Below are 13,086 nucleotides of genomic sequence, written 5' to 3'. Positions count from 1 at the left end.
AGCATTAATTCAGTCAATCAGAAATATTAAGGGGCTGTTTTCAGATGAATAAAAAGAAAAAAGAGTTCAAGAGGTTGGAGATGCCATGGAACTGCTCCAAAAACATGGTTTGTTTGAAGTGAGGGGAAGCTCCTTTTTTAAAGATTGTAGGTTCACAGGTTACTTCAGAATACCTGCACAAAAAACTTGGTAGGTAATGGTTTCAGGCTATCCTTTCTGCTTCACCAGCTTCTATAAACACTGGGAGGAGCAGATGAGTTCTGGGGTAAACTACTCATCTGAAGCACAGTGAAAGTTCAGAGGAGAGTGCCTTTATCTGGAATTGTGTGGGCAACCCTCCCCTAAAATTAAAACCAATGCACTTGAATAAAACAGTATGATGTAAAGTGAATTTTTCTTTTATAAGCGCTGACTTTCTAGCAAGGTGAGCTTTATGTGATTCTGCTTTGGCATTTTATTTCTCACTTCTCTCTTCTGGACCTCCACCTTCCATGCCACTATGTTTTGAGCATCTTCTCTCAGGTAATCCACAGACCGTAAACCCAAGGAAGTGTTGGTACAGGAGGGACACTCCAGATCAAAAGAAGGGAGAGCATCAGACAGCATTGATTGCCTTGTAAAATCCAGTTGAATTCTGAAATTATTTTTCCAGGTGCCAGTTAAAGTCACATCTGTAATTTGTTATTTTACTTATCAGAAGAAAACAATTGAATGAGTTTATATATAAATAAAAATCAAATATATTCCTAAAGAGTTTATAAAGGGTGTAGACAGCTACACAGGGAAAGATGGAGGAGAAAATACCTCCGCCAGCTCTGCTCCACCACAGCATCAAGAAATGAACTACATAAATTTTACAGATTCAGTGTAAAACCTTCCAAAATTGTCTTAGGAAGGTATATACTGCTTTACAAATCCAATCTCCTCAGAATTAAAATTTTCAATATAATTTTGTATCCCTGTGACCACTCAGCCATGAAGATTATTCCTCTGTAGTTCCCAGAATCTTAAATCTATTTAAAATATTGATAGAAATATTAATTTAATCTTCTGACAATTCCGAAAAGAGTAGCCTGGGCAAATGAGCCTAAGTTATTGAAAAAAAAAACACAATTAATTGTGTCAGGACAATCAATCCCCTTGTATTTTTCAGTCAATAAGAACCATAGCTAATGGCTGACTAAGCTCAGTTAAGGTTTGATGAAGTACTAGTTTTTAAACAGAAGTTAAATTATTAACCCATATCGTTTGCTAGCAGGATCAATAACCCATCATGGCTTATTTTCTCAACATAAATCCCCTCTCAAAATGTATATATTTTGAAAACAAGATTCAATGTCCTGTCTTTTCTTAGATGGCTGGTCAATCTGGATTTTCATTAAAGACTTTTCCCCTTGCTGGATTAAATGGAGAAAAGCTTGGAACATAAACCCCTGTGGTACTTTTACATCTATTAAGCTAATAACCAGATTGAATCCCTGGGGCAATGGAAAGAAATAATATTTTCCCTTAATTTAGAGAGGACTCCTATCCTCTGCAAACCTCCTTCCTTTGTGACCTCTGGGAGCCTGACCATCAGGTTGCCTTTGGGTTGGTAGAAGGGATTTACCTGTTAGGAATTATGGTTCTGGAAAGATGTTACATGACATTTTACCAACCTGTTAATGTTCCCATTCTGGCTGCCAGACTCACTTGTTGCTGCCATCAGTTTCCCTCCTTCCACATTAAACAGAGAAAAATGAGAATTTTAGGGTGCATACCATGTTAAAATTCTGTTGCACCTTAGTTTTGGGCACTGAGTGACTCTGGTGTGTAAGGCATCAGTGACTATAAGATGTGTATAATGATGCTATTGCAATTTCTTGTTAGACTCGCTATTTCACCAAAGCTTTGTTTGTATTCAATATTAAATGACTGTTTAAATTTATTTAGTGGTTCAAGACCTTTTTGCATTGACTCTTTTTACTAGCCCAGAATAGAAGTCATTCTCTTTCAGAGGTACACAAATTATTACTGTTAGGAGAACTTTCCCCAAAGACATTCAATACCTCAGCTAAAATGCAGTTTCTCTTTCTGAATCCCTTCATTTCCTCTTGTCCTCCCCTTTTGATAGTCAAAAATAAAACTGGAGCAAAAAGCTTGTTGATAACACCACATTTTGCAGGGCAGCTGTATCCCTTACCTTCCATTCTCCTTTGGCCCTCAGTGTCTTTCAGGGCATCCAACACCAACACTGGTGTTGTCTCTTGCTTCAGACACATGATTAACATTTTACAGAGGTGATGAAATTTTAGCATGAATAGCATGATGTATAAAATAGATGCATTACTTGTGCAAATTGTACATTTAATCCTCTTTAGCACACAGACATAGATGAGATTTCCCATTTCCTTTAAAAGCAGGCCACCTAGTGCTTGCAGAGCTTCAGCACAGCAAGAAACCCACTGCCAACACCTTGGTTTGCTCCCTCCTTCATTAGCACTCCCTTTAAAACATGGCACTGCTCACCTGCTTTTCAGAACATACTACGCCATTGTGCAACTTAAAAGAACAGAAGCTTTGGGTTGTGATTTTACATGCCTGTTCCCTTTCTTGCTCTCTGCTACTTACTTAGCCCCAGCACTGTTTTTTGTCAGATATCTCTGTCAACCAGCACAAACTCCCTAATATGGTCAAGAAGAGCCAATGCACTTGGCCATGTCATAGGGATCTGCTGAATTAATGAACTAAACCAAGTTATGGAAGGATCTAGTACCAGGACTGGCCCAATGAGGAGGCAGTACTGGGAGAAAAGAAGAATTACAAAAGGGAAAGAGAGGACAATATTGCCCTTTCACCACTACCAGCCAGCTCACAGAAACCACATCCTCAGGTTACCAGAGAAAAAGAAAATGAAGGTAGACACACTGACAACTGACACCAACGCACTGTAAGAGAAAAAAAAAAGCCCCAGTCCTTTACAAGTGCTATTAAAAATTCATGAGGTAAGTAGTGTCTATACTGGAATGTGACATCTCCAAAGAAAGCTGAAAAGCACAGCTTGGAATGATGTTACTAATTCTGTAGCTGTATGACTAGCCATGTAACCAGTGTCCCGGGAAGATACTTTATCCCAGCATTATGTGGAGATTCCTTTCCTCCTACCAGTGAGACAGAAGGAGAAGACCCAACCAAATGCTGTTACTAATGGTCCTGTGGCACTTTTCATAGTGTGTCTAAATTCTGGTGGAGGTCAATCCTGCACGAATTTTGCTTTGGATAAATTGGATAAATCTCTTGGTGAGAGGTGAGTTTGGGGTGTTTTGTGCATATGTTATAACTGTAAATACTGAGCCTTGTATAAGGTATAGCATAGTTAAATGCAGCCCTGCATGACTGTCAATGTATTTGAGAATATTCTCCTTTTATTGTATGGGTTTAGCTTCTCAGTTAAAGTAAAAAATCAGTGATTTTTCATTCTAGTCTGATTTTAAAGAAGTGCAGAGCTCTTACTTTCATTAAAAAAAGAAAAAAAAAAGGAAATTTAACACTAGCTAGAGGATAAATTTGTATCACTAAGAAGTACATTTCTAGAAACCCTGTGTCATAGACTGTAAAACTTGAGAAAATTACTAAATGACAGAAGTTATAAATAAATGTTTTCTATATTTGGTCTGTGCTGGATAATGGGCACCTTCATGTAACAGATCTTTTGTTAACTACTGTCAGAGATGAAATATGGGCCAGACTGTTAGATCTGAATTAGAAATGCTGACACTTCTATGGTAGTAGGAACTTTAATAGAAGTAGTAGTCTAAACAAGCTTCTTTCAAATCGAAAAAACCCTGTAATCGTGTTTCTCAGTGCTTTGTCCTGTTGGCAGAACTTTATGTTTCACTTAGGATTATGTCACATTCGTTCTGTATCACCCTTGGTAAAAGGATGTTGAATGAAAAGAGAGGTGCATATGATCACTCTCCAGATGGATGTCAGAGAGGTTTTGGGGTTGTTGGTTTTTTTGTTTATGTATAATGAATGAAGTCCAAGAACCAGCAGCCCTTTATGTACACACAGTACATTAGTACTTTTTAATTGGGTTTTTCTTTTTGACAAAAGAAGACATACTTTACAAAGAGCTTTACAACACCACATCAGGATTGCTCTGGAGATCACTGTTGGAGGACAATGTATGAAGTGCTTTGAAACAGAGAAGGAAGAGGGTGTAGGGCACAGTAGCTTAAAATTCACTTTCTATCTTCTTCCAGACACTTCTGGAACCTGAGGGACCATAATGGCCTTTCTATATGGTACTCTCTTCCTCAGTCCATAATGTGAGCAGCACTCCTAGCTCTGACAAGTCTCCTTCACCTGCAGTGTGCATCATTATCTTTCCTGAAAAGAACTGGAAAACATCCACACTAGAATTTAGACGCCTCAGCGGAACACTTTATTTTAAAGAATATAATGTATTTTCTGTAGCAGTGTGTATTTTTCACTCACATACACATGTATACACTCCCCTCAAATATACTATATAACTAAGTTGCAATTTATTATTTATATTAATTATAAATATTAATTTCAATTTTTAAAATAATATTTTAAAACTCATCACCCATAAAACTGAAATAAATTTTACTTGGAAACTCAGCCTTAACATCATCCATATATATCAGGTTTCTGCAGTGTCTTCAAGTGCATTTATAGAGAAGATTATCCTCCCCTGCCACACTTAAGCCAGAAGGGGACCAAAAAACCTCTCAAACCCATGAATTAAAACAAGCAAAAAAAGAGGAAGCTATAATCTGTACAGTGGATCCTGGCTCATTTCTCAGGTTTAGGCTCTTCCCCCATCACGTACTAGTTATCAGGAGTGGCCTTGTGTGTTCTAACACTGTCGCTCATATAAAAAAAAATTGTATTTTTTCAAAAGAGAAAAATCAGCTTTTCAAAGCTGCAAAGCCCAAAGGATTCCCTCTGCCTGGATAATGAAGGAGGCAGGAGGAGAAAGGGTGCCTTCAGGCAAACCTGCCTTGCCACAGCCTGAGGGAACCAGGATGGGAAAACAGAACATCAGACTATTTCCTGAAGGTGCCACATGTGAAGTCCTCAGTGATTGTTCTGAAACTCTGCATTTCTTCCCCACACAAATAATTCATATCAATCAGCTTCCAACCACAAAAAAATCCTTTCGATGCCTTGAAAAATCAACACCATTTTGCCAATGAATAAGCTAAATCAGATCAATTTAACTTTGTTTTCTGGTATAAAATTAGTAAAGTTAGGCTTGTAGGAGAGTGGAAATCTATTTTCATTTTTATCCTTTGGTATGGTGTGTTTCAAAGGGTATATTACTAAAGAATCCATCATCAGTATGTTATTGTAACTTACCCTTCAGTGACTTTATTATACTATTAAAGTCACCTCATTAAGAACTAGATGGTTTAACACTTATGACTATCATAGACCTTTTAGCATATAGTAAAGACATATGGGTATTATCGACACTTCACCCACTAATTTCTTTCCTGTACCCCATCTTCACTACCCCTAAAGAACAGAAAATCATGGTTGGTCAATCCTTACCGAACTTAGTAGCAGGAAAATACCTAAGAAACCTTTTGACTGCAATTTCTCAAGATAACCAACTTGCAGGGACAGGCCTCAACACTTCCATGTATTCAAAGCTGATGAAATTAAAAGCTACTGGTATTTCTGGAAAATTTTTGACAGATAAGGAAAGAAATAAAGTAACACACAGCTTTCAGGATCAAACTGATTTGTCTATAGCACATCTGTTTTACTATGCAGCATATGACCTGGGCAGTTATCTGAAAGCAAATATTAATTCTCATTTTCCGTTTATGTCTTATCAGTTGTAAATGATGACACATTGTTGAAGTTCAAATAACTTGGTTTTAAAACACTTTTATTACTTTTTCAAATATTCCTAATGCAGTTTCTTGCAACTAAGCAAGCAGACAATGGATTATTTCCTTTTTGACTAATAAAATATGTTTTGATTTTATATATTTATAAATATACAAATATATATATTTCCACAGCTTTAAAGCATAAGTGGCCACCTTTCAACAAAGTTAAAAATTAATTTTTCTTCATTAATTAATTACATGAATAACTAATACCTCTATGGTATGTGGCCTAAAGTATCCAGTAAAACATGATGTTACCAAGATGCATAATTTTAAGCTACATTTCAAGTCTTGAAAAACTCAATTTACTCTCACAATCAAGTGAGCTGTAACTAATGATAACACCATGTCACATTTTTGCAACAAAGAAAGATGAAGGCTTGTTTTTAGAAGTTTAGATCTGTTGTCTTACTGGTCAAAACAAAGTCATGGAGTTGCTTCTGGTGCCAGGCTGTTTTGTTGGGTTTTTTTCAAGCTGCCCCTTGACTTAATAATAGAACATTATAGACATTATTGTGATCATTATCCACATATCTCTAGATGCCAACTTCTAAAAAAAATCATTCCTATTTAGACTCAGGCATAGTTTATCACTACTCTACCCATCCCATCCCATTCCACCACCCTGACCCAACAGACTCCATACATCAGGAGTTCATGACCTAATCATCACTCACAACACTTCAGCTAAACTGGATGTGTTCTGGAAATGCATTTCAGATATTGTTCACATTCCACATTTTTGCTCTGATTGGCTTATGTGGTTTAACTTTTAGTTTAAAATTAAATTTATCTGGTTCTCAGTTGGGCCTGTAACATAGGCCCTCTAACATTTCTGAGCTGAGAAATTTTCCCAGAAAAATTTCACTGGGAAAATGAAATAGCCTTTCATGAAGGTAGCTACTCAGAAATCTTATGATGGTAGGGAAGAACTCACAGGATTTCTTTTTGGTATTTCTCTTTTTTATTTCATTTTGGCCAAGATTTTCTGTCTTTGAACAGTGAGTTGAAAAGAAGTCCTTGGGAAGGAGTGTACAGATGATTGTTTCCTTGTCACTCATAGTTTTTTGTTTTTTCTTTTTTTTTGAGAGAAAACTAAAAAGGAAGTTTGGGAGAAGCTATTAATACTCAAATTTTGTTGAAAAGTTATCACCAAGACATATAAGGATTTGGTAGTTTCCAGTCAATATTTTGATGGAAAAAGAAAATAACACTAATTAAAGTGTTCTCATGTTTAAAGAGCATTTATGTTATAGACGGAATCAGAGGGGAACTGAAATAATCTCTGAGTATGTGGCAATACTGAGGAAATCAAGAATCAGAAAGACTTAAATGACACACGGCAGCAGTTATCTGTGTGTGGAATATAAAACCAGGCAAGCCAAATGATCATATTGAGACTGACTTAAACCTTAAACATATGCTCAAGTTACTTCATTTGGGATGAAGAGCACATTTCAAGATATGTTGCAGCAGTGCACAGAAAACTGTGTAGCAAGTCCAGCAGAAATGAAGAAGAAAATACACCATAAACATTACAATAAACTATTGTCATTGTGGGAAAATACTTGCTGTGCAAACGATTTCCATTCAAGAATAAACTCTGTAAAAACAGCAATAAACTGTGCCATGCTTAGAGAATATAAAGGTCAATGAAAAGCAAACAACTGACATAAATCCACTTGGAATCCAGATGCTGTAGCATCTCCGCAGTAGTTGAATTTGAGAGAGAAAATAAGTCAGATTTATTTATATGTGGAAGGAACAAGATCTGAAATGCATCTCAGTAAAGCATCTGTTTTTCCTCTGATTTCACAGCAGGAATACTAGAGACTACTTAAATAAATGCAGTTGTAGAAAATTTAATTACCATTAAACATTTACAAGGAAATTCATTGTTCCCTGGAGTTATCACAGTTGTAGTGATGATGGTGTATGACAGATCTGGGCTTTAAGAAGGAATCACATGCAGCAACTAGTCGGAAACAAACAAGAGAAGTGTATAGGGTGTACAGCATCTGCAGATTTAAGAAATTATAAGATTTATCCTACAATAGAAATTATCTAAACATTTGAAAAAAGCAGCTGATACCTTTTATGATGATAGCATAACTGTAAGCTGTGGGAAGACAAAAATGTAATTTTTGTTACAAACTTGTCTGATATCTTTCCAAAAATACACCAAAAGGGAAAAGTAACTGGAGCATTGCAAGAATTCTGCAATAATGTTTAAGGTTACATTCAGCAAACAGCACTTGAGCATAGTCAGTTCCGACAAAAAAGGGAGCTCTCCATATCGGTGTTGACCTTAACATTACCAACTACCCAGGAAAGATCAGTACTTTTTCCCTAGTTCAGAAGAGGTATTTCCCTCATTATTGCATTTTTGGCAAGTTCATCTTAACCTAAATTCATTCACAAATATGGGCTGAAGACAATGAGATAGTGTGTTATCTGATAGCAGACAGAAGTGTTTATTTCAGTCTCTCAGTGTAGCCTGCAGTAACTGTACCTTCTGGTTAGTAGGCAGACATACACGAGCAGATACTATGAGGTACTGCTGGCACGCAATGTTATTTGAATGATCATTACAAAACTAGCAATGAAAGACACTCTGAAAACTCCCTCATAGGCTTGGGTGTCATCATTAATCCTTAAGGAAAATTCATTAATTTAATCAGCTCATAGTAGCAATAAATGTGTGCATAACTCATAAGGCAAAAGCTGAAGAAATCCATAAAGAACACAAAGTGCAGTACAGTTACATCCTTTCCCAACAGTAGTCAGTTACTAAGAGGGTTTGTTTAACCATCTTCTAATTGAGCAGACTGGCACTGAACATTCTGAATTGTCCTGGTTCCATCAAAACTTTCTACAGAAGTTTTAGCTGTGATCTGGCTGTGATTGCTGGCCAAGCTGGTTTCTCACTATAGCTCAGCTGACTGGCTATCTAGCTCCCTTGGCATCAGGCCAACTGCTCAGTTGGTTTCTTGGCTTCCCAGGCTTGTCAGCTGGCAAAGAAATAGATTGTTCCATTTTTTGCCAGAAAGGCTGCAGAGCCAACGTGTTTTGTTCCAGCACCTGATGAAACAAAATATTGACAAGTTGGAATTTCCTGTAGAATAAAAATTTCACTTCCCAGCCAGCTCCAGTTATTATTGTATGCTCTTGCGTAACACAGTGACAACCTTTATTGCATCCTCTAAGCAAACACAATGCACAGAAAGGATGTGAATTCAGAGAGCTTTCCAAGGCTTTGGATAATAATCTCATATCATCTGAAACCGCCTCTATGGAGCACAATGCATCTTTTGATAAGGTTAGTTTGTGACGCTTTCCATTTTGCGTTAAAAGGCCTATTTAGTTGGCTCCGAGAACTCATTTGTCAGCAGGACATAAAACTGGCCAACTGAAGGATGAATTCAGTATATGGTCCGTGGATTACACCCCTTATGCATATTGTTTTGAAAGATGACTTAACACAGGTCAAACTCCAGAGAAAGAGAAGCCAGAAATAGCTGCAATATATAGCTTGTATAAAAGTTATTAGGTTTCACTGTTGAAAAAAGGAATTAAGATATCCATAAACATGCAAATAAAAATGACTTCTCAGACATGTAAAAATGGATTCATGAAACATTCAGTGAAGAGAAACCAAAAAATGCCATCACATTATACTATAATGCCATAAACCCAACCTTTGTCAGACACAAACGCCATGGTCCAGTCCAGGCCAAAGAGTCATGACAGGATGACTGAGACAAAGAGTTCCAGTTTAGGAGGTGGTAGGTGTGTCAAGAGTGTTTTCAAAGAGACACTGATTAGGGCCTAAATGGCAAAGCAAGCCAACACATGGGTATGCCCTTGGCAGCAGAACAAGAAAATTTAAGCTGTTCCTGTTCTTGGTTGTTTCTGTGCTATCCCCAGTGCCATGCTGACACATTTATTACGCTGGTGAACTGGATCAGCAAAACGGAAGGAAAGCAGGTTGTTCTCTATTCTTCTCAGTTCAGTCTCATTGCTTGATTTCACAAATGTTTGTGCTGGCACAGTCCAGAAGCAGTGCAGATGCAGGAGCAGGGAGCTGGGCTAGGGAGCTGAAGGGTAGGTTTAAACAGAGAAGCCACTAGAAGTCATTAATAAAACTATTACATTATGACCTTTAGATTTTTAAATTTTTTTTGGTCTTTTTTTTTTGAAGGGGTCGGGGGGAGAAGGGTGGAATATTATCAAGCACAGGGCAGATCCTTCCCAGCTTGCTGCAAGAGGATCAATGGAAAAGGCTTAAACAGGTTTCAAAACAGGAAGAGTATGCTATGCCTCCTGTTGAAGGTAGGAATACATATAAATTATGCATCTGCCTTTGAGAAGGCAATCCTTATTATTCTAAGTGTAGCTTATACAATATAATTTCAAGTCTTGCCCAAACTTAATAAAGCTTTAGTTACAGAGACACATTTTTCAGAAGCAGTATCATAAAAAACCCTGACAAAACAACATTGACACAATCATGCAACTGTGTAGTTTTCCTGTACAGAGGAAAAAAATGTAAGTAAGGGACTAGGAAGAAAACAGACAGGATACTACCAGAAAGTCACAGACTAGTTCTTCAACACCTTTCACAGAACTGGCATTCAATACCTGAGAGAGATAACATATCAGTCAGTCTGAGATAATATTTGAATAAGTTGCTCCAAGCCAGCGATCCTAAGATATCAAGCTTAAAAGCCAGATACAGACAGTGATAGTCAGGATAGTAACAGTAGTTTTGACAAAAAGATTCTAAAGATGCCTATTTTTCATACCAAATGAGCAGGTAGAAAACACTACAGATGCATGGCCAGCTCTGCCTGATGCTGATCCCCTTCATGGGGCCTGATCCTGATCCCCACAAGTGGACTGATGTCACAGCCTGGCTTTTACCTGTCCCCGTCCCGATGCCCCAGGCTGGGGTTGTCCCCAGCTTCCCTGCTCCCTGGCTGGGGTCAGCAGAATGGGTTCTGAGTGGCCAGGCCCTGCCCTGAAAAATATAAAATTAGCAGGACACAAAATACCAGAGCTCAGAAACCAACACTCTATTTCTTCACAATTAATATAAATTTCAAGAAGTGTTGGCTGACCAGACAAGTTTCCTGTGCTTTTACATAGACAGTATTTAAATCAACTGTAAAAACCCAAACCAAAACAAATTTAAATCACTATTTCAAAACTATGTCCATTTTTATTACTGCATAAAAAAATAACATTTTCTCTGACAAACAATGGCATTCTGTGGGTTACGTTTCATAGTTTCCTGATGAGGATAAATCTTGATTTTTCTCAAGGTTTTGGCAGGGAGCCATAGGAACTCATTATTCTGAATAGTCTCAGCGGAATTATAAAACAAAGGGAATAAGAGGCTTGAATTTATTTTTAAAGCATGCTTTCTCATGTTTACATTGCTTCCAGAGCTATTTTGTTTTGGAATTTTTTTACTTATTGTTGATACATGACAAACAATGATACATTAAAAACAACAAAATCCTCTTACAGAATTTTTAGCTTTCATGAAAACTGAAATGTGTTTTTAATGATGGAGTTGGTCAAAAGGAGGTATTTTGTTGGTTAGCTAGAGATGTGCAAACTGTTAAAATGTCTTTACCCAAATGATAGTGTATTTCCAAGTGAGGCTGGTCTCAAGGGGCACTGAAATGACGACTAACTTGATTTAAATTTGATGCTTTTATTCGTTTACTGTCTCTCCATCTCATAGGGACCTGCAGTTCCTAGGAATATGAGAACCATTTTATTTGTCCCACTTAAGCCACACAATGTGACGTATTTTAGAACCAGCCCTTTGTTTCTTTTATCTATCTAGTGTTTGCATGGTTTGTTGGCTTTGTCCATAGCTTACTAGTTTTTACAGTAAATTAAAATATAGCTCACCTACCTGTTGGCAAAAATCAGTAAGTGAATATGCACACCCTGACTTCTGAAGTGTCTAAAATGATTGCACAAACCAGAAACAGCCCATGATCAAAGCCTAAATAGAAATAAAAGCCACAGCTTAAGTGAAAACAGAAGGTAGGCACAAGCAGGAATTATCTAGAGAAGTAATGCAGATCCAGTAGCAAAAATTCTCACACAGTAGTCTCCCTCTGTTTGTCTTTGTCTCTGCACAGTGGAGCAGGTTGGACTTTGAAACGGCCCAGTATTGAAAAAGCTACAAGGCTAGCACCTTAGGATTCTTTTTCTCTTTCCTAACCCCTTCCCTAGTATATGAAGTTTGGGATTTTTTGCTGAATTTAGCTTTGGGGGCTCTTTCTTTTCTGTCTTTCAGAAGCTGTTGCCAGCACATGCTGCCCTGTCTCCACCTGTAGCCACAGTGGAACTCCAGTTCTGTTGTTCCTCCTCCTGAGCTTCACTCTGACATGCCGAGTCTCAGAAAGACCTGTCCCGATTCCAAGAGTCTCTCTTTCCGGGAGGGACACAGTTGTTAGCGCACATTGCTAAGACGATCCATTGTGTATTGTCCAACACGCTTCCTCATTTGTGTCCTTGTTGTCAGGTTAGTCTCTGAAGGAGCTGCTGCCGCTGCTGAAACCAAGTTATTTTGGGAAGCTACATGAAATTACTGTTTCCATGCAAACAAAATGAAATCCCAGGCCCCAACAGCACCTACACTTAAACACATATCATCCTAACTCATGAGGATGTGGAAATTAATTGCATATTTGCTGGGCCAAACTGTTCACCTGGTGTCCAGGGGAATCTGGCAGCACCGAGTTTAAAAAGGGCATGTGGAAAGGAGGAAGGGCGCAGGATTCCCAGGCAGGGTTTGACAGTCTTGTCTGTGCCTCGTCTGACCAAAACCACGCTGTAGCCTCCAACCCGAGGCAGCCAGCCGCCTGGGATGCCAGCCTGCCGGGAGAGGCCATCCCGAGCAGCAGGATCGGCCCAGCTCACCTGGCAGGCACAAACAGCCCGGGGCTCTGCAAGAGCCGTGCCCGCGCCTGGGCACATCCCGCGGGACAGGACAGGGGCAGGGGCTGGACAGGAGCACGGACGGGGACTCGGACAGGGACGGGGAGAAGGGCAAGGGCAGGGATAGGGAGAGTGACAGGGACATGGACTGGGACAGGAGCGGAGACTGGGGCACGGAGAGTGGCTGGGGCATTGACGGGGGCAGGGACTG

The 13,086-nt window shown here is 38.6% G+C and overlaps 2 long non-coding RNA genes across 3 annotated transcripts; one reads left to right on the top strand and one right to left on the bottom strand.

Moving 5' to 3' along the window:
* The first annotated feature begins 3,066 nt into the window (after window positions 1–3,066).
* On the top strand, window positions 3,067–12,540 carry LOC116783345. The gene is made up of 2 exons (XR_004355637.1): window positions 3,067–3,286; window positions 12,232–12,540. It is a non-coding gene; the product is annotated as an uncharacterized LOC116783345 (long non-coding RNA).
* On the bottom strand, window positions 4,130–12,964 carry LOC116783346. Of its 2 annotated transcripts, XR_004355639.1 has the most exons (3): window positions 12,647–12,964; window positions 7,783–8,993; window positions 4,130–4,381 (listed from the first exon to the last, which is right to left on the bottom strand). It is a non-coding gene; the product is annotated as an uncharacterized LOC116783346 (long non-coding RNA). The 2 variants fall into 2 exon arrangements; XR_004355638.1 differs by lacking the exon at window positions 4,130–4,381 and having other exon boundaries at window positions 5,888–8,993.
* Window positions 12,965–13,086: the final 122 nt, after the last annotated feature.

This window comes from Chiroxiphia lanceolata, chromosome 2 (genome assembly GCF_009829145.1).
Source record: "Chiroxiphia lanceolata isolate bChiLan1 chromosome 2, bChiLan1.pri, whole genome shotgun sequence".
Taxonomy (NCBI): domain Eukaryota; kingdom Metazoa; phylum Chordata; class Aves; order Passeriformes; family Pipridae; genus Chiroxiphia; species Chiroxiphia lanceolata.
This window is presented reverse-complemented; position numbering and strand designations above follow the sequence as displayed.